The sequence below is a fragment of the Argiope bruennichi genome, chromosome 5 (assembly GCF_947563725.1).
Source record: "Argiope bruennichi chromosome 5, qqArgBrue1.1, whole genome shotgun sequence".
Taxonomy (NCBI): Eukaryota; Metazoa; Arthropoda; class Arachnida; order Araneae; family Araneidae; genus Argiope; species Argiope bruennichi.
Window position 1 is genome coordinate 135841015 of NC_079155.1, and position 23484 is coordinate 135864498.

The following is a 23484-nucleotide window of genomic DNA, read 5'->3' on the forward strand; positions in this document are numbered from 1 at the left end:
CGTGCTGCCGATCTGGCCACGAAGCTTCGTACTCGCAGAGCGTCTGAATGGTCTAAGACTCTGATTATGATTATCTACTAAAAGTTTTAACGAGGTGTCAAATTGATCCAAAAGTGCAATGTTTTGAATAGGAATGAATTCTGCGCATGTGCGTGAACTTGACTCCTAAAATTTCTCTTGGATATAGAAATATTTTGAAAATAAATTTTATTTCAGTAGTATAAGATTTGGAAAAGTTCGTAGTAAGTGTGGGAATAATGGATAAAAATATATAAAATAAATTTAACAAAAAAAAAAGAAAAGAAAAATATATTTAAAAAGTTCTCATTTTCGAGACTCGAACTGAAGACCAGCAAAACTAGGTAGCTCGTGCTGCCGATCTGGCCACGAAGCTTCGTACTCGCAGAGCGTCCGAATGGTCTAAGACTCTCATTATGATTATCCAATAAAAGTTGTAACATGGTGTCAAATTGATCTAAAAGTGCAATGTTTTGAGTAGGAATGAATTCTGCGCATGTGCGTGAACTGGACTCCTAAAATTTCTCTTGATAATAGAAATATTTTGACAATAAATTTTATTTTAGTAGTATAAGATTTTTAAAAGTTCGTAGTAAGTGTGGGAATAATGGATAAAAATATCTAAAATAAATTTTTAAAAAAAGAAAAGAAAAATATATTTTAAAAGTTCTAATTTTCCAGACTCAAACTGAAGGCCAGCAAAACTATTTAGCTCGTGCTGCCGATCTGGCCACGAAGCTTCGTACCCGCTAAGCGTCTGAATGGTCTAAGACTCTCATTATGATTATCTACTAAAAGTTTTAACATGGTGTCAATCTGGTCTAAAAGCACAATGTTTTGAATAGGAATGAATTCTGCGCATATGCGTGAACTTAACTCCTAAAATTTCTCTTGAATATAGAAATATTTTGAAAATAAATTTTATTTTAGTAGTATAAGATTTGGAAAAGTTCGTAGTAAGTGTGGGAATAATGGATAAAAATATATAAAATAAATTTAACAAAAAAAAAGAAAAGAAAAATATATTTAAAAAGTTCTCTTTTTCCAGACTCGAACTGAAGACCAGCAAAACTGTGTGACTCGTGCTGCCGATCTGGCCACGAAGCTTCATACTCGCAGACCGTCTGAATGGTCTAAGACTCTCATTATGATTATCCAATAAAAGTTTTAACATGGTGTCAAATTGATCTAAAAGTGCAATGTTTTGAGTAGGAATGAATTCTGCGCATGTGCGTGAACTGGACTCCTAAAATTTCTCTTGATAATAGAAATATTTTGACAAAAAATTTTATTTTAGTAGTATAAGATTTTTAAAAGTTCGTAGTAAGTGTGGGAATAATGGTTAAAAATATCTAAAATAAATTTTAAAAAAAAGAAAAGAAAATATATTTTAGAAGTTCTAATTTTCCAGACTCGAACTGAAGACCAGCAAAACCTGGCGGCCCGCGTTGCCGATCTCGCCACGAAGCTTCGTACTCGCAGAGCGTCTGAATGGTCTAAGACTCTGATTATGATTATCCAATAAAAGTTTTAACATGGTGTCAAATTGATCTAAAAGTGCAATGTTTTGAGTAGGAATGAATTCTGCGCATGTGCGTGAACTGGACTCCTAAAATTTCTCTTGATAATAGAAATATTTTGACAAAAAATTTTATTTTAGTAGTATAAGATTTGGAAAAGTTCGTAGTAAGTGTGGGAATAATGGATAAAAATATCTAAAATAAATTTTAAAAAAAAGAAAAGAAAAATATATTTAAAAAAATCTTTTTCCAGACTCGAACTGAAGACAAGCAAAATTAGGTGACTCGTGCTTCCGATCTGGCCACGAAGCTTCGTACTCGCAGAGCGTCTGAATGGTGTAAAACTCTCATTATGATTATCTACTAAAAGTTTTAACATGGTGTCAAATTGATGCAATGTGCGTGATTTTGACTCCTAAAATTTCTCTTGAATATAGAAATATTTTGAAAATAAATTTTATTTCAGTAGTATAAGATTTGGAAAAGTTCGTAGTATGTGTGGGAATAATGGATAAAAATATCTAAAATAAATTAAAAAAAAAAAAGAAAACAAAAATATATTTTAAAAGTTCTAATTTTCCAGACTCGAACTGAAGACCAGCAAAACCTGGCGGCTCCTTTTTCCGATCTGGCCACGAAGCTTCGTACTCGCAGAGCGTCTGAATGGTCTAAGACTCTCATTATGATTATGCACTAAAAGTTTTAACATGGTGTCAATCTGGTCTAAAAGCACAATGTTTTGAATAGGAATGAATTCTGCGCATGTGCGTGATTTTGACTCCTAAAATTTCTCTTGAATATAGAAATATTTTGACAATAAATTTTATTTTAGTAGTATAAGATTTTTAAAAGTTCGTAGTAAGTGTGGGAATAATGGATAAAAATATCTAAAATAAATTTAAAAAAAAAGAAAAGAAAAATATATTTTAAAAGTTCTAATTTTCCAGACTCAAACTGAAGGCCAGCAAAACTATTTAGCTCGTGCTGCCGATCTGGCCACGAAGCTTCGTACCCGCTAAGCGTCTGAATGGTCTAAGACTCTCATTATGATTATCTACTAAAAGTTTTAACATGGTGTCAATCTGGTCTAAAAGCACAATGTTTTGAATAAGAATGAATTCTGCGCATATGCGTGAACTTGACTGATTAAATTTCTCTTGAATATAAAAATATTTTGAAAATAAATTTTATTTTAGTAGTATAAGATTTGGAAAAGTTCGTAGTAAGTGTGGGAATAATGGATAAAAATATCTAAAGTAAATTTTTAAAAAAAAGAAAAGAAAAATATATTTAAAAAGTTCTCATTTTCGAGACTCGAACTGAAGACCAGCAAAGCTATGTAGCTCGTACTGCCGATCTGGCCACGAAGCTTCTTCCGCGCTAAGCGTCTGAATGGTCTAAGATTCTCATTATGATTATTCACTAAAAGTTTCAACACGGTGTCAATCTGGTATAAAAAAACAATATTTTGAATAGGAATGAATTCTGAGCAGGTGCGTGAACTGGACTCCTCAAATTTTTCTTGAATATACAAATATTTTGACAATAAATTTTATTTTAGTAGTATTAAGATTTCGAAATGTTCGTAGTAAGTGTGGGAACAATGGATAAAAATATCTGAAATAAATTTTTTTTATAAAGAAAAGAAAAATATATTTAAAAAATTGTCATTTTTGAAACTCGAACTGAAGACCATTAAAACTAAGCGGCTCGTTCTGATTATCAGGCCACGAAGCTTCGTACCCGGTGAGCGTCTGAATGGTCTAAGACTCTCATTATGATTATCCACTAAAAGTTTTAAGACGGTGTGATTCTGGTCTAAAAGCACAATGTTTTGAATAGGAGTGAATTCTGCGGATGTGCGGGAACGTGAATCCTAAAATTTCTCTTGACCATAGAAATATTTTGACATTAAATTTTATTTTATAAGTATAAGATTTGGAAAAGTTCATAGTAAGTGTGGGAATAAAAATACCGAAAATAAATTTAAGAAAAAAGAAATTAAAAATATAAAAAAAATTCCTTGATTTCGGGATTCGAACTGAAGACTTGCAAAACGCAATTTCAGTATGTCAATAAAAATTATGAATGCAGTTTAAATTCCAAATTATCTAAAATATCCCCTTCGGTATCTCACATTTTTATGGTATTACTTTTTTGTCCATAATGTTAAGACAAAACAAGAAAATATTTTAAAGTAGTATTAATACATACATTTATTTTTACATTGGAATCATTTTTTTTCGTGAATTAAAATATTTGCTCTTGTAGTAGTATATTATATATATATTCTGCATACAAAATAGAATTTTCATAGTATTAGAAATAAACCTCTTATTTTCCTTTTCTCCTAAAATAAAATCTGCCATTATGTAAGCTGTCCAAGTCGCATATGCGTCAGATATTGGACCTTTCCGTCATGGATGCTTCTTTATTGAGAATCATTCCGATACCGTTCCTAACCTTCTTCAGTTTTCTTTTTAATTAATTTACTATAATGTCTCCGTGTATTTTTTGTACATAATAAATGCTTTAAATGCTTTGAAATAATCCTTCAGAAATCTCCCTTCCATTCGTATAAATTTAAAGCCGAATTATTTTCCCCCTATGATATTTTATGGCTGTTTAGAATAGTACACTCGGAGAAAGCTGTTCCCGGTGAGAGCTTTAATGGTAGTTTTTTCCTCCAAAATTGCAAATATTTTTTAAAATAAAATTTAGATGAATTATAAATAGAAATACGATTTCAATTCATTGAAAGATTTTCTACCTATACCTCGCACATTTACCATTTTTGTTTTGACTTCCAGATTCAATAAAATTATTTTTCTGTTCATTATTTGATAAAATATTTAAGTTTATAATAATGCAATTTTCATTTATGTGACATTTCGCACTCTTAGGATCGTTTAATAGTTAGTCATTTAATCTAGAACGAAGACCAGAAGATATTCATAATATAAAATATTACAATTCTTTAACTGACAAAAAGAAAAATTTTTCACTACAATAAAAATTCGCTATCTGTCACAATTTACAAAGCGGAAAAGAGTAGTAATCAGGATATCAAATTAAAAATAATATTTAAATGATATATACTATATGTAATATTTAATAACAGATTTTAAGAAAGTAATAAAAGAACATTTTAATTTATTTTCAGATAAATTAATATGAAAAATAACAACGAAACTTCAAAGCAAACTTTAAAATTCACATCTAACCAGTTCAAAGTACCTAAAAATGCATTCTTCAGCAAGATCTTAAATTTACCCTTTCACTATCAGGAACGAACATACTATTAGTTTTTAGTTTGAAATTCGAAAGCAGATGAATACGACAAACATAATGAAATTTCTATGAACACATTGTTAAAAAGCAGACAAAAGTTCCAATTTGTCAAATTCTACTAATGCATTTCTAGAGCATGGCCTATTTCTAACTTTTTATCTATACTCTTTCATTAAACTAGCGAATTAAATCCCAATGATTTACATGCAACTAATTTACGTTTGAAAATAATGAAATCATTTAAGGTAAAGGATGGAAACAAATCTATTCATTCATCTTGTGCTTTTCTACTTTAAATTAACTCAATATTCTTCAAAGGACTTGGATGTATGTATGTACGTCTTATATTCAGTTCACGGATTTGTTATAGGAGTGGCTTTCAAGAAATTTAATACGTTTATCGAAACAATTATTCGAAAGGAGACAAGAATATTTGGCAATTAAATACAAAATGAATTCTAAATACACAAACTTTATTTGCAAGTTTAATATACAACAATTGATCGTTTACAAAATTACTACAACATAAAAAGTAGGACAAACGCATTGAATTAAGAATTCAGTACAGATATCAAATTAAACAGGTATCAAACTGCTGTCTTATACAAAAAGCTTAAAAGGAATTCAAACAATTTTGAAAATAAAAGTACTCAGTTAACATAAAATTGACATACTTGAAATGGAAAATTTAATACAAGCATTGATTATTAAAATGTAATTAAAGAAACACATTTATATAAATTATTATTTAAGGATAGTATATAAATTGAACATTCATTCTAAGATTTTTCCAATGCATAATTCAATTTAGAATAAGTGATAATTTAATATTTTATTAAATAACTTGGAATAAAAATTGAAATTAAAATCTTCTGAAAAGCTCATAAAACTTAATTTACTCGTATTATTAATAAAAGAAAGCAATCTTACCTACATTATTGAACATTCATCGCATCCATTCACTTTTTTCCCCTCAACTAATATTTTATTATACTCGAGTAGATTTTTAGAAATTTTGATTCTTGCTAATCAAGCGCGAGAATCCTTTTCTTCTAAGGTACATAGATCATTGTGATGATCAGGCACAATGATCAAATGCCTTCGAAGAATCGAAGGACATTTTGATTGGCTGGCCGGCCGAGTCAATCAAAGTATCCTCTATCCGCGGATGGAAGTAAAATTGAAGGCCAAAATGGCGAGATTTAGAAATCATTACTTATTATAAGATTAATGGTAAACTTGAAATGCTAACTTTTTTTTAAAATAAATTTATCATTAATTTACTTAAAATAAATTTAACAAGAATAAAATATTTTTTAAAAGCCTAACTGCAAATGGATGCAATGAACAGATGCTTATTTAATATAATTACAAATACTATGTTAAAATTTTTCTGAAAGTATTGAAATTAGGTTACAAATTAACGATCATTGATATGTTTTTAAATTTCTGTTCAGGAAAAATGAATGCTGTGCATTTTACGATTATTCAAATGTGAAAGTTAATGAAAAGAGAAGAAAGCACTATCATATCGCATTATTTAAGAATAATTACAGTTCCAATAATTAATATTACCAAATTCAATATATAAACATAAAATATCTTTGCAATGCACAATACTGTTTCACGTAGGCAAACATAAATTTCAGCCATATTTATGGGAAAATATTTATATTTCAAATAATCTTTAAGAAAACAAAGTAGACATGTGGACAACGCATTTTTTTTTTGCCATTTCTTTCATACAGGATACAGACGCGTTTCTCCCGCCATTGACAGCAGTGATTTTTGATATATTTTAAACTAGATAAACATGCAGATACATATTAAAGCAAATTTCATTTTCACAAACTTTGCTTTCAGATCAAAATTTTAATAAAAAAATTATAAAACAATATTTCAAAGGCTAATGTTAAGACCCTTATAGAAAAAAAAAATATTTCCTAAATCAGAATTATACGCACATAGCCATTACACTAAATATACTGAGTTTGTGGTAACTTATTTCATAGTCACAAAGTGAAGTTCTATTAATCATTTATTATCACCAATTTTTAATAAATTTAATAAGAATAGAATCTTGATTTAAAAAAATAATTGAAAATGGATGCAATGTACAGATATTTGATTAATATAGCTACAAAAATCGTGATAAAATTTCTCAAAGTGTTGAAATTAAATTTCAAATAATGATCTTTGACACTATATTTAAATTTCTATTCAGGAAAAATGAATGAAATTGCTTTCGCGATCTTTGACATTCAGTAATAAATGAAAATAAAGAAAGACTACTTTGTAAAATCTGTCAAAAAATTGAAAACTGTCTACAAACAATTATGTTGATGAGAAGGAATAACACCTAATCGGTTGACAAAAAATTAAATTTTTAGAATTTTAATAATGCAATCGATGATGAAAAAGAATGTTAACAAATCATCCAATATCATGAAAGTGTATTCTCCGTTGACAATGGAGAAATGTCAAATGCAAATTAAGGCGTTATATATTTTTTATTTCAATTCTGTGACAGTGGTTGAGATCACTGGCTATATTGCTGGGAGAGTAACAAAAGTTCGACTTGTTAACTTCTAATAAGAGTATGGTTACAAATGAAATTTTGAAGTCAATTTTATACGCGTTGAAAGAAAAATTGATGGAAATTGGTTTTAGATATTCAGCAAAAAATCAAACACACTATCAAATTTTAATTTATCCATAAAAATGTTTCATATGTCTATAATATTTAAAAAAATACTTGTGTCTAAAAGAGTAGAATACAAATATCCACTTTGAAGGAAATATAATGTACCAGAAGCTATTAAAATGGACATATGCATAACAATTTCCAGAACAGTTAAGAAATATTGATTCATATGCCAAACACAGGCTTTGAACGATTTACATTCCATGCACTTCAACCTTTTCCAAGTTCCAAGAATTCCAAGTTCAAGAACAATTACGCATTGATTGAAAGAATTCTCCAAAAATATATAAATATTCAACACCTTAAAATAGAAGAACAAAGTATTTCAGAGATGTATTGATATCCTCAAGTAATGTTAACTACATATACATTTACATTTCCACCATGCATATCATTGATAATATATTGGCACAAAATACTCATTTTGGGTTTGCTCTAATATCAGACCAAAGACACAAGCTGCATCTGTTGGATCGCCATCCAATATTTCCTTTTAAAGGCACCGAGTTCTAATATTCGCTTGATGAAGATTCTGAATGCCATCCGTTTTACCGCTATCATTTCGGCCAACTCCTGTTAATATCTGAAAATATTAAATATTTGAATTAATATATATCTGAAAATATCTAGAATATCTTTAAATTCTGGAGTAGAAGTGACTTAATTTTGCACTTTAAATCAATTATCCAGTTATTCCATAAAAGAATTTGCTTACAATTTTGTTATACATAGAAATGAAAATAAAAATTTTAAAATGTAGATTAATTAACACTTCGGCTTACTTACCATTTCGCTTTTTGAAATTTACATTTATATTAAAGTTTCACTTAAATCATTAGCTAAATAAAAAATATTTCGTTCCTGAATTTTCCGAAAAAGTTTATTCTCCAAGGATTAGAAGTGGCGCTAATAATGGATGCTGAAACAACCGTCCAATAACTGCCGTCACTGGTTATTCTTCTGAATACAGTAGGTTATTTTGCAAAGTCGTCAAAATGTTCTCAAAAGCCACTTAGGCTCCAAAGCAGACGCTTTCGTGCATAAGACAAAACATAGTCCAAAGTTTTGCTTGAAAAGTATTTCTTTCGTAGGTTTGTAGATGAAATTTTCTGGTTTATTTAAATACTTGAAAATAACCTAACTGATACAAGTATGTACCGATTACTTACTACGATTAACTAAGATAATATTTTAAATATCAACTGCAATATGTTTGATTCGTTCTAAAAAATGAGTTAATTGGAGGATGAAATAAGACTTGAAACAAAATTACACTGGAACATATTTTACTTATTTATCACATCCGTAGGTTTGAAGAGATTTCTGGCCATGCAACATATCTCTTGAAAATCTCAAATAAAATGATCAAATGTCAAATCTGAGATTTCTATTATAATTCAGGAATTTAGCATGTCATCTTGAGAATATTTTCCATGAAATAAGCACAATTAATGTGTATTGAGGGCGTGAGTATGGAATCGAAAAAGTCGTAACATACCAAGTGCGGATGCGTTTTTTCCCAGAAAAATTGCATCGGTAAATTGTCTAACCTATTAAAATAACTAACAAAATGAAAAAGTACATTGTTAGTTATTTGACAGTCGATTCAAATGATTGGATACAATCTTCATTTTAATACGACAGTTATCTTAATTTGCAAAACTTACCGAAATCACTTCAGTACCGTTCTTTCCTGTGCATCCAGACATCCTTTGTATATAGAGTTTGTAGCTGGAACTGAAAAGGCCTTTCATTCCACAGATGGAGTTTCGTTATTCAAATAGATGACATCAGATGTATTCTTTGCACAGTGCGCTGCTGTAGAATCAAATGCAGATTAGTTGATCTTTGTTTGCTTTATATGACGTTCTATTTCACCCAAGTATTTAAGTACAAGTAAACTGGAGCAAACGGATGTTATCTCACAAGTTCTTGCTGTCATTGCACAAAAAAAAAATCCTCCAAATTAACATTGATTCCATAGTTTAATAAGAAGAAATCTTCATGGTTATTTTCTTCTATCACGGATTACACATGTTAAATCCACATGATTTTGCCCTCGTTTCTTTGAAACCACTTGTCTGGTATATGGAGAGATCATAAACCTTTCACTTTCAATCCACTGTGCAGACTGAATTTAAGTCTTGATAATTTGCGAGTATTAAAGGCGATGCATTTTGAACTTGGTTTAATATTCCTAGCTTTTGAAACTATCAATTATATCTGTTGGATCTCTGACCATAATTTAATTTGAAAAGGGTCCAAATTCCAAAATCCACTTGTAGGTTCCAGATATTTCCTGTTGAGCCATGGTCATTTCGGTCAAAACATGTCAATCTGAAAAAATTAAATAATTTAAATCAACAGATATGAAACCATCCATCAAGAATACCATGAAATGCAGGAGTATATGCAATTACAATTTTGCACTTTTAATCTGCACCGGTAATTCAAACTCTCGAAAAGAATTTGCCAGCGAGTTTATTTATGGAAAAAAATTAACTGTTTTTTAACTAAGAAAATTTTAGTTAAAGGAAAAATGACTTGAAAATTTTTAAATCTTTTCGTATTTGAAATACATTAGTAAAACATTTCACCCACCCATTTCATTTATTCTTTTAAAAAAGACGATTCTAATTATTTTTTTTCTAGCGATACGCCTATTCATTTAGAGAAAATAAATGGAGCATCCAGTTTATTAATTATTCTTCAAGCAGAATTATTGATTATACTTTATATCATAAGGTTTATATGAAAACGAATTTTAGTTAGAATGCTCTTCTAATAAAAAGCCATATTATGCATCGAGATAAAATATGAAATTTCATTTAAAAACAAATCCATTTTAATTTTGTAAGGCTGCAATTTTAATTTTATAAAATTTCTTAAATAGATGCTTAAACAAGAATTTAATGATCTTAAACATCTACTGTTACAACAAATGAAGAATCTGAAAGAAAATTAATATATTTTTCTTAATAGCAATACGTTTGGTCATACTAGAAAGAAAGTTTCACTTTGGCCCATACAGAAACAATACAAAATTACCTACAAATATTTTTACCTTTTCATAGGTGCTGGAACCGGTTATTTGAAAGGGTTCCTGGCCAAGCAATATTTTTCTAGCGATGATGACCATTCCAAGCAGACTCCCCTTTCAGGCGAGTAATTACTTGGAAACACAACTATCGAAATTTGGCTCATGGATTACACGCATTTAATATTCAAATTCTTGTAGTTCTTATACTAGGAGGAATCAATTTTGATAAATGCTTTCAAATAATTATATTTCGTATCTTTTTTTCCCACCAGAAACTTGCTTTCTTGATGAACAAATTAAAATAACTTCCAAATGCCATATCGTTTTGTCAGTTTCATTAATAAAATTCGAGTACTTACTGTGCCTTTGGATACATAGACGTATCTTAAGCGAATACTTCCTCGCATCCAGCAAAATTGATATAGATGACATGTGTATGGAACTGAGAAAATACGGTGTTTGGCATCATATCTTTATCACGCAAATTAGTATCTATTAAGCGTCAAAAGTTATCCAGCCTATGAATAAATGATGCAATAAAATGAATACATTTTTATAGTTCCTTTTACCATTGCATAAAATCAAACGATTTTATTTAATCTTCATTTCGATATAACAATTATCATAAATAGCATAACTTACCGATATTACTTTGTGTGAAACAAAATTTTTTTTTGGCCATCTGGACAGCTACTATCCGTGCTTTTTGCCAAAAGCTGTAAAGGCAGTCCCTCCCTCTTCTTATGGTGAATGACGTTGTGCAATTGTTCCCATTAAACGGCTAATCTGCTTCTTTAATGATTTCTGTGACTTTCCATTTCACTCAAATGATTAAAAAATGTAATGAATCTAACAGAAACTATGTGGTTTAGTGAAACAGTTTAAATTCAAGATCTAATGTTCCAATCATTTTTACACATTGAAGATGCCAACTTAACATTCATTCAATCGGCACATTTGTAGAAAAAGGCACAAGAAAACAATCACCATGGTTCTTGTCTCTGTCATTAGCCTTTACCATGTAAAACCCATATAATTCTGGCACTCACGTCGTTTAGAAGCCACATGCATGGAATATCCAGAGACTATTAATGTTTCTTCCTCATTCTATCTAAGCGTCCATCAAGCGTGTATATTTTAATTCATCTTAGAAAGTTTCAAATAGTTAAAAATAGTTCAGCGGCAACTCATTGCTAGCGATTATCGTTTTTATATAGATATTATTCTAGTACAAGATACTTTTGTAGGATAATCTGCGCTGAAGCTCAAGGTTCAAAACATAACTGTAATTCAATTCAGAAAGTAAAGATTACCGTTTTTAAATTTTTGAAGGTGAATTGCAGAAAAGTGATCAAATTGTGCTTTTTTTGTTTACAACAAGCAACGTTGCTTTCAAACTACGTCTTTGTCTTAAAACATTTCATATTTTTAAAAATTTTATGAAAATGATTTTTTTTACATGTTTAAGTTCAAAGAGGTTCAATACCAAATTTGTATAAATAAAATTAGAATAGCTACATTTAAAAATGTTTATTTTTTATCTCTAAAGCTCGATTACCCAAGTTTTCCTATCGATGCTCCAGCCAATTACTTATTTTCATTGAAAGTTAGTGAAATTCTCCCCGCATTCGATATATGAGGTTATTCAAACTTCCTTTCTGTTGCGATATGGAGCGAACTAAATTGTTTCTAAATTCTGGGAGGAGAGAAGTTCAAATAAGCCGAGCTACTCTATTCAGAAGAAATGACATGCCTTCAACATCAGAAATAGCTTATCAGTTTACGGTTGATCGACAATGCAAGCCTCAATCAAAACTTTTTTTCATGGGATGTGAAATTGTTATATCAATTAGAAGAATAATGAATATATAGAATATTAAATAGCCGAGGCCCACAAGATTACTTTTCATATTAGATAGGGATTTTAGTTCCAAGACGGAGAAAGAAGGGTGGTTAAAAGAGCGAAATGTTTCATAATTGAACATTATGGAAAAGGAGCAATTATTGTTCTATATTGCAAGAACTGCGCGTTTAAATTTAAAATACAATTAAAATAAACTTACTTGAAAGTATAGAAATTTTGAAATTAACCTAAGCTTCATTCCAGTTAAAAGTCCTCTTAAGCCCTTCCAAATGAGAATAAGTATTATTCGAAGAAATTTACAGATTTTCTAGGAACGTCCATGAAATAAATATTTTTATTTTAATAGTATTTGAAATTTTATGGGGAAAAGAGCGAATTTTTTTAGGACTCCTATCAAATTTAACGAAATATGAATTTAATTTATTTCTGCTCCTCAGAATGTAAGCATTAAAATGCTATGTGTCGATACTACTCAACCATTAAAAATTTACTACATTTATTGGCTACAATCTTTATCAATTGCATTTGTTGTCTTGAGCTGAGAGTTCTCATTATGAGAGATTTTCGGAAATAATGTCACGAAGCAAATTTCATTAGTTCACTCGATTTATCTGTTAATTGATTGTTCAATCTTTCTTCTGACGGGAGAATATTCCAAGGCAGAGTGGGAACTCGGCATTATTAATCAGTCATATACCCATAAAAAAATCCATAACTGCTGGATTGGTGGAATTCAAATTCAAAATGTTTTTGTTTTAATTATTAACAAAGGCCTTCAGAAATGAACTGGATTTAACATTTAAGAATTGACTAAGCATTCTGTTAAGCTTCATTTCGCATTACTTTTCTACTTCGAATTGTCTTGCGTTCTATCGAAATATTGTTCGTAATGTCAAACTAAGCTACGCTGAAATAGATGAAGTAGCTTATTCTTATGAAATACACAATATCGGCACCATTTTTCCATTTAACATTTTCTATTTTCACAATTCTGACACACACATTTCATACACTGCGCCAAAACTTCAAAATCACAATTTACACACGCAATACCCATGCCGCTTCCAATACCACCCTCGACATTACAATCCACACTCACACGCATTACCCACGCCGCTTCCAACACCACCCTCGACATTACAATCCACACTCACACACATTACCCACGCCGCTTCCAACACCACCCTCGACATTACAATCCACACTCACACACATTACCCACGCCGCTTCCAACACCACCCTCGACATTACAATCCACACTCACACACATTACCCACGCCGCTTCCAACACCACCCTCGACATTACAATCCACACTCACACACATTACCCACGCCGCTTCCAACACCACCCTCGACATTACAATCCACACTCACACACATTACCCACGCCGCTTCCAACACCACCCTCGACATTACAATCCACACTCACACACATTACCCACGCCGGTTCCAACTCCACCCTCGACATTACAATCCACACTCACACACATTACCCACGCCTCTTCCAACTCCACCCTCGACATTACAATCCACACTCACACACATTACCCACGCCGCTTCCAACTCCACCCTCGACATTACAATCCACAGTCACACACATTACCCACGCCGCTTCCAACTCCACCCTCGACATTACAATCCACAGTCACACACATTACCCACGCCGCTTCCAACACCACCCTCGAAATTACACAACCCGCTTCTAGCACCACCCTCGAAATAGATTGCAATCCCACACACATCTATGCCGTCACCCCCCCCCCCGCGTTCCGAAACCAGAATTCGCAAGCTACTCCACCGCTCCATGATTCTCTCAAAGCAACACGTACTGCTAACACCAGCCTCAGGCCACAATTCCCATACTCTCACACACGCCATTACTCATGCCGATAACTCCATAAATTTCCGCTTCTCAATTTTACATACATCATCCGAATAAGGACGAGTGAATCATTTCTGTTTTACAACACAATAGATGGCGAAATGACTTGCCACGCTTTCATATTTCCCATTGACCCTTTCCACATTCGATTATGTTGTATTCATTGCTTTCTCCATTCACTGCATAATTCGCCATTGCAAAGATTAGGCTTCAGACACAATATACTCCAATAAAGTGCATTAATTCTCTTCCTCACAATATATCTGTGCGTAACATGAGACGTGAAAAATGTGCAGCACTAGGCAATTTTCTCATTCGCATTATGCATTTCAAAATGAGAACAAAACGAACGACAATACTCCTCATTGCGTCAAGGAGATCAAATATTTTGCATTGAAATGAACACGAAAACAGAATTTAAAAAATACCGAACCCAGGGTTTCTTTATGATGGTTTTGATGAGCTACATATTTACTAAAGCAGGGAAATCTATACTTATATAAAGCTCAATGTGTGTGTGCGTGTTGGCGCTCTACAGGCCAGACCGTTTGACCTACAACTACCAAATTTGGTACATGTATACCTTGGTGTATGCACCTGAAGTCCCGTTTTTGAATTTTTAATTAGAATTTTAATTATTAATTAAAAACTTGCTTTCCCGCCAAAAAAAATTCTCATTTTCCCCACCTCCAAATGAGTAAGGCTTAAGTTTTCCCATGCTAATGAGGCTAGGCTAAAGATTTTTCGACCGATTATTTCAAACGATTCATTTTATTTTCTTAATGTTTGATGCATTTAAAATTAAGCACTGTTAATTAATTTGCTCATGATGAATCTGAGAACATTTTGTTGACAAATTCTTGAGATATTACATAAATTAAGAAAGGTATTTTTTTAGTGCCCATAAAGTTTAAACCCTCAGTGACTGTTTTTAGTAATCATATTATAAAAAAAATGCTTCGTTTCAGTAAAAAATATTGTTATATTAATTGCCAATTAATCCTTTCCAGTTTAATTTAAGGCATAAATTCTAGAGGAGCTAACAGAAAATTAGAGAGATATATATTACATTATGACTGAAGGCCTTTATAATATTACGAGTGAATTATATGACTATCAAAATTTGAAGTTTTAAAATATTTTGATGAAGAAGCTATTAAAGTAGGAATTGGATAAAATATTTAATTATTAAATTTTAACGAACATTAAGATTGGCGAACCGGCTGACCGCCAAAGGTGGCTAGTAGTAAATAAAACAGGATTCGTCATATGCAAATGAGTATTAACTTTCGAAATTCCATAAAAATATTTCCTATACTCTATACGGCTTTCCCAGACAATTTATGAATTTTAATATTGGATTTCTCTCAATACCAGCTTGTCCAAATCTGATCTCCATCAATTCCCGATTATGTCTCTGAACTCAGAAAAATTCGGCTCATTGCAATCAAATTACATTATGAATAAATCAAATTTTAATTAAAATGCTGTTTGCTTTGGATAATACACGAATGGTTCGACACTTAAATTTAAAAGCACGTATTTGGATGCACGAATCTGACGTAAAGCATGGAGCACTATTAACATTTTCCTTGGAATTGCTTTAAAATTACACTTTAAAACATACAAACTGAAATTTCAGATATTAGTGGCACTTAAATGACAAGACAAAGTATTTTTTAAAATTTCAGCTAATAACATTGAATTTTAACGTTTATTTAACAAAGTAATTTTCAGGCGGAAAACGATAAAAATACACCCTCTGAAATGTTAAAACATCTCATTTCAAGTAATAGCATGTCCGAGAATTCATGATTTGATTGAATAAAGACAATTCCAACGAAATGAAAGCGGACAATATTAACAAAATAGCTCTTAGTATATAAATATTCAAAAATATCAAATATGTTGATGCAATTTAGATTTTTTCCATTAATATAAACTTACATGAATGATATCAAAATAAAAAGGGGAGACCTACACTACTAATAAAAAGGAATTATTTCATTTTAATGTGAAACAGTAGTGTGCCATTGAAGAAAATTTAAAGAGAAAGAATTAGTTCGAACAGAGAGAGAATGTTGAAGGTAACGATCGGCAATATCAGGCACTACGGATTCGAAATTAACGAAAAGCACTTCATTCATCCTCAATAACACCTACTACAAAGTAATGCTATTTGACATCCTATGAAATGTTAGGGAAATCAGAATTTCAATAGAACAGAATTGGAAAATGGCCTTATCACTCAGAAATTTATCATTTCAAAAAAAAAAAAAAAATCGGTTAAAGTATTTTTTCCAATTTGCTTTTATATTTTTACCATTCAGAAGAAAAGTTTCATTTACAACACGCATATTTTTACCTTGAATTTTCGAAATGTTCTTAAGCATTTAACACTAAATCATTTCTCTAAACATAGGAAATTTGAAATTTTTCAGTTCTATAGTGCAGGAAATTGTTTTAATGCTTGGAGTTTTAAAATATGTACCAACATTTTATTCCTTTTCTTACAAAACAATTAATCTTGGATTCAATTAAATTCTGCTTTGGCCCTAACATCAAGTATCAACTATGAAATTAAATTTTAAGCGCAACAACATCAAAATTCCCCTTTCGATTAAATATTAATTTACTTTGACAACAAATTTATCCAGATGAAAAATTTAATTTTTACTGCTCAATCCGCGATTTACCATATCACAATGCATAAGCAAAAGTTGGAATAACAGCATATAATCAGCAAACCTAGATCACGTTTGAATATTAGGTAGAAACTACAGGAATTATTAATTAGAAATATACCGAAATGAAACTAAACCGGGATTTAAATGAAAGCATTTTATGAAGAATCCATATTTAGAGAGCGTTTGATATCCGAATAAGAAAAAAATAGCGAAAATTACTGGCATAAAAATGAACAACATTTTCTGTGATTTTGGAAAATTCCCTTTAATGATTTTAATAATTATTGTATCAGAAAATATTTAATTTTCGTTTTTAACTTCTGGGAATTTTAATTATTGCCAGGTTACTCTTGCTTTGCGGTTCATTCATTTTTGAAAGAATTCGATTGCTCCGTATTCAAACTGCCTTTCGTGTTCTTTTAAAATTATCTTGATTGGAATTAAATTTGCTCGATTTGTAAATTCTTGGAAGGCAACAAAATCTGAATCTAGTATTTTGAAAGAATAGGGAAGAAACATTGATACTTTCTGAATATTCGATGCATGTAATCTCTAAGCGGGTAAGATGCCACAATTATATAGACATACCTGGTTAGTCTAATGCGATAGAATGGGAAATCCAAGAGAAAATATCTTCCTCTTCCATCTAAAAATGGCTTGGTTCAGTGTGGTGCGATTCAGATGGGGATCTTTTCCGAAACCAGCTTGGATCCAGTATTGTATTTTCAAAAAGAAATCGAAAGGACGACACTTGGCAGCGACGATAACTTCGATATATGAAATCCATCACATCAGGAGAGTTGGGTATAAAGATGAAGGTGTCGCTTCTACTTCACACTTAATCTTTGCGGAATGATGAGCTATAAGAGAAAATGCAATTTATAATATTTACGCAAATTATAAACAAACTGCAGAAAATTTTTTCTATTTTTTTTCGAATTGGAACATATTTTATATTGATTCATATCGAAAATTCTTTTTCGCTTTACGGTCATTTCGCATTACGAATAAAATTTTGGAATGAACTAAACTTGAGAAAGTGCAATTTCACTGTCTCTTATCTAGGCCACCGAACCACTATTTATAATAGTAAACATTCCTCCTCGAGTTGCTTTATTTAGCTTTACAATAACATAGGAAATGTGACAGAATGAATGAATAATTTTTCATTGCACAAGGGCTAGAGCTGACCAAGCTGCACCAAATGAGAATGCAACGTGCATGTTAAAGACGCAATAGAATATTAAAATATATGAACATCCCACTGCATGGCAGAAAACGTGATCTTGCCCTAACATAACGATGTTACAGTCCTGTGCGTTTAATAACATTTTACGTAAGATGAAGGAAATATAACTTTCATTGGCATTACTACATATATTTTCGCATATGTACATTTAAAGAGTTTCTTCTTGGCACCTTTGAAAGCGTTACTAGTTTTACAGGGTTTTTCTGTGGCACCACAGTGAGCTGTTTTATGCCACAAATGTTACTTGTTGTAAATAATATTTCAAAGTAAGCTGTGGTAATAATATAATTTTATTGCACAAGATTCATCGGTCACGCCTACGGCTCTGAATGCGTTTACAAAATGTTATAGTAATAGAATTGAAGAAATAGAAATCTCAATTTCAAGTGTTTTTTTAAAGAAAACTACGACACGAAACTAGAGCTTTGCGACGGTTTTGCATGATGTGCTATCAAAAAAATAAAACTATAGAATGCAAATGCAAAAAATTAAGGGTTTATATTTTAAACATAAACAAAACTTTGATATGTTTTATATAGCATTACTTTTTTTTCACAGCTTTGTATTTACGATGGTAAACGGTAAAAATTTATAAAGATTCATATTCTTTCAAATCTTGTATTTCAGAAAACCTCTTCGAGCCAGTCTTAGCATCGCAGCCAAGTCGAGGATCTGTCACCTCTAATCCCATGTCATACAACGTATTAATTTAGTGCTATTAGAAGCATGGACTGTTAAAATTTACATCCTACATTATGCTGCTCATTAGAAATTTTCCAGTAAGCTTTCCATAAATTGTGAGGATTGATGACGCTCATTATGCATTGAATGTAAAGCTCTTCGTGCAGACATTTGGACCTGAAATGATTAAATTTGGCTAATAGTAACTTACCGAGGCGTGACATTTACAAAAAGATTCATTCTCCCCCCCCCCATATTTTAGATTTTTAACTAAAATTTAAATTTATTCCCATATTTATTTCTACTAATAAAAAAATGTTTCTTCAGCCATTCTGGAACAAATAACAAACCTATTTTTATACGAAATCAAAATTTTTTTTTTCAATGATACTCTATTTTTTCAGCGTGTTTCATTTTTTCAAGTTTTTTTTAGTTTTAAGAAATAGTAACAACGCTTCTTTTCTGTATACTAATTCAGCTTACTAATGATTTTCATCTTTATTAGTAGTATAAATACAGATAATTGTCATCTAAATTATTTTGAATTAAGGAATACATTGCTTTGCTCATTTTATATCAGTTTGATACTAAGCTGCCACAAACAAATTCATTTGAATGCTGGTGGATATCAAATCCTTGATACAAGAACATAACATTATTTCTCATTTTATCTTGCGAAAGACATGCACAAGTTTTTAATTTGCTCAAAAACAGATGTATTCGAAATTCAAAAGACTTGAAATGCGGAAAAGACTTGAAATGCGAAATGACTTGAATTCAGGGGAATTTTACAGTCCACTTTTTTTTACACTTATATTGAACGAGAGGCAATAATGTGCCAAAGCAAAGTAATTTCGAATAGAAGTGAAACTACAACTATCTGCAACATTATAGATTTTTTTAACTTTGAAAAGAATACGAATTATTCACTAAAAAGTTAAATAAACAAGTAAAACTACTTGGACAATGGTGAAATGATGAACTGGATTATTCTCATTTTTTGTATCTAAATCATATTCAAAGTCATGAAAATAAATTATTTCTTTAATAGAAATTAGTTATTTGAAAGTATTCGTGAACTTCAATAACAGTTATACACAAAACTAGCTTGAATGATTTTTTTATTTACTTTCCATTCAGATTTCTTCCGTTTTATGAAAACTAAGAACTCTGTCAAGTTTGGTGCTTTTTCAAATCTGATATTTTTTTATAAAAAGAAAGTTCTAAAATTTTCTATTATATGAATTTTTTGTACACTTATTTATAAGATGAATCTCGAACATTCTTCGTTTTTGATAGAATTTTGAATTAAATATTCCCAAGAAAAACTGAAACGCTTGACTTTATCCTAGTAGAATAGTATTGTCGAATTTTTAGTTGAATTTCCCGAATCCAGAAACTAATTCAACAAAAATTTAAACTATGTAATATTATTACACTTCATAGTAATTAAATTCCATAAAGTTAATGAACAACTTTCACATTTTAAATTGATTCATTTCAATTTAGTAAATGACAGCAGTCATGATATACTCATTAATTATATAAATTGTGATACACATTCAAAATAATGCAATAAACCTGTTCAGAAAAAAGAAATTTATTGAGAATGGATATTTCAGTCGAAAAAGTGTTCGAATCTTCAGTAAATAAAATACTCGTATTTCTTTATTATATTCATGTGAACTCGGGAAAAAAAACACAGCTTACCCATTATCATCTAGTCCAGCATCTATAGTGAACAGGTTTTAAAAATGGTACCTGCTAGTACTGAAGACTTCGGGATATTTAAAACATTCAGTAGTACCATAGACATTAATAAATTGCATTATCTTTCGAGTTCGAATATATACAGACATTTTCTATAATTTACAAAATCAGTCTTCAACCTTATACAAGGAACAACAAAATGAGAAGTAGCAAATCTTCAGAATATTTATCGGTTTTTGAGAGTCTTGAAATGTCTCATCAATCCTTCTCTTCTTCCAAAGATAAATGCAAGGTGGCTACTCAACAAGCCGATATTAAAAAAGGGCTACAAAAATAATTATCCAAATTTGAACCCTAAAGAGGCAAACGCAGTAAATATAAATATTTTTAAATAGGCAAGAATAATTTCGATATATTTGAAAAGAAATCTTTCGGATTTTGTAGAAAATGAGGGCAAAGTGAAACAAAGGTAGCCTGTAAAATGGTTAGCAATCACAGGTGATCATTCCATGTGCTATAAGCGGATTTTCACTTAAGGAACATCAAAAAGTGAGGACTCAGTAGCATAGGCGTCAATGAAGGTACACCATGATACTGTTTGGCTCCGAATCCTAACTAATATTTTCTGACATGTTCCGGAAAAACTTTATTAAATACTTCAAAGAGCTGGTTATGTAGTCTTTGTCCTAGCTGGATTTTGTTACTCGTCTTCTTTCTTCCGTTTCCCGAATGGATCTTACAAAAGTGATGTAATTAATACTAAGCCACACAATATTTCCAACAAAAAAGTAGGAAGCCGAAGACCGCCAATATTTGATCGAAAATATAAGAAATGTAAGAATACAGAACTGACGATACATTATTTTAACTTTTCTGTTCCGTAATTTAATTATATGAAATACTATTTTAATGCAACACGAGACTTATTTTAGGACTGATTTTATAAATTTGGTCTTATAATGAGGATGACGTTCCTGCCTGAAAGTTTCTCTGGAAGTTATTGATTGCGTGATTTTAATAAAAAAAATAATTACAACATTTTATTATGAGTAATCGTGTAAATATAAATGTTTAAATATTTTATTTCAAATCTGCTATTCATGTGCTGATTGCAGAATGTCTATTTGTGTACAGGAATTTCGAATAGTTCAACTATCCCAAATGGATTCTTATAAATATTGAAGGGTATATAATATAATAATTAATATTAATAAATATATAATAATTATATAATAATTAATAATAATATAATAATTATAATTAATATAATAATATAATAATTACGCACACTCCCGCCTCAGTGATTATTATAAACAAAAAAGAAAAAAAAATGTGTTAAAAATATATTCTATCTCGCGGAAAAAGTGTTTTATTCTGAGAATTTACATTTATTGCATTTATTTGAAAATTTCGATACACCAGAAAAATAATGACTCTTAAGTAAATACTAGACTCGATGGAAATGAATCTAAGCTCTAGTTTGAAGGCATGAACTTTTTTGTTGGGACCTCAAAATCGTGAGTATTGTTCAGCAGACAGGATCCAAGCATCCTTTTAGCAGAAACTGAATCCAACACAAGCTGAAGACGCTTAACCCAGGTGGATTGGATTCATCAGGATCATAAATTGAATTGCACTTGTCATTCTACGATGGCGAAGATGAAATTTTATCCTCTAAAATTATAATGCCATATTATCCATATAAGATTCCAGTTTCCTACGGGAAGTTTACTTAAATTTGATATGACTCATTTCTTCTATTTACAAAACATCGAACAGATTATCGATTTTAAAAGGGCTATCTTAAAAGTACCGAAAAATAAAATATTTTTAAAAATACTATGTCTGAAAATTTATGATAATATTTCATTGTTTTAGATATCAGTTTCATCCCTCTCAGTATCCATTTTTACTTGTCAGAGTAAATTTTGAGCATCAGTCATTTTGAATCTTGTTAGAGTTGTTGGAGATACATCTTTTACAGCATCTTCTATGACGTTCAAACATAAGAATTACTTTAAAATGTTGAATTTTCATCTGGCAACTTTCTATATCATGAAAGGGGGGGGGGGGTATTTTTTTCGCGAAACTTAGACTTTATAATCAAACACTATAATAAAAAAAATCTTTGATCAAATAGTTCTGCTTTCAGAGAATATTTGAAGCAATTTTTGCAAGTAATTCAGATTCATCTAATTCTGAGGCAAATATTTTTTTAAACTCAATTACAGGAAAATTATTATCATTTTATCATATAAAATCTGTAACCTTTACTTCCATTTGCTGATATTTCACGCCAGAATCTTTTTAGAATAACCTGACATTCTAGTATGCAAATGCTATTTCGTCACTTTATCGTTTCCCACTTTTCAACCTTTTCCTTGGAATTGTTTATAAGCGACTATCGTATATTTATTTGATTTGTCACAAAAAGTTTACAATTCAATGTAAGTAAATAAATTTCAAAATCTTTTCATAGTACACGTAGATAATACGTATAAAAAAAGTTTTGAAATCGATAATGTTATCAAAATTAAACTTTAATGAGTATATTTGAGAATCGAATTATCCAAGTAAAAAACAGAATGTTGTGCTACTTGTTTAAGGTTTTTGTATTGCATGTTTTGATAAATTATTATTTCCAAAATGCAAATTTGTGATTCGATTATAATAAAATGAGTTTCTATTGAATTTTCAACTAAAAACATTTAATTTCATGGTTGCGGACGATTTTTAATTTATAAATGTTCTTTTGATTAATTATTCTTGCAATGACTGCTTAAACTATACGGGATCATTAAGATTAACAATGTATGAATTTCAGACGTAAACTATCTT

At 30.5% G+C, this 23484-nt stretch overlaps 1 protein-coding gene and 1 long non-coding RNA gene across 3 annotated transcripts in view; one reads left to right on the top strand and one right to left on the bottom strand.

Annotated features, from left to right (window-relative positions):
- Positions 1 to 6189: 6189 nt before the first annotated feature.
- LOC129969613 (uncharacterized) lies at positions 6190 to 21183 on the bottom strand. 2 transcript variants are annotated; one of them, XR_008784543.1, is made up of 4 exons: positions 20647 to 21183; positions 17595 to 17866; positions 9201 to 9870; positions 6190 to 8116 (listed from the first exon to the last, which is right to left on the bottom strand). It is a non-coding gene; the product is annotated as an uncharacterized LOC129969613 (long non-coding RNA). The 2 variants fall into 2 exon arrangements; XR_008784544.1 differs by lacking the exons at positions 17595 to 17866; positions 20647 to 21183 and adding exons at positions 10933 to 11091; positions 11216 to 11764.
- A 1897-nt stretch (positions 21184 to 23080) lies between these two features.
- Positions 23081 to 23484, top strand: part of LOC129968124 (sterol O-acyltransferase 1-like) — a 114808-nt gene continuing 114404 nt past the window's right edge. The window contains exon 1 of the mRNA XM_056081945.1: positions 23081 to 23093. The gene's annotated coding sequence lies outside the window, so the exon portion shown is untranslated. The remainder of the gene's footprint in view (positions 23094 to 23484) is intronic.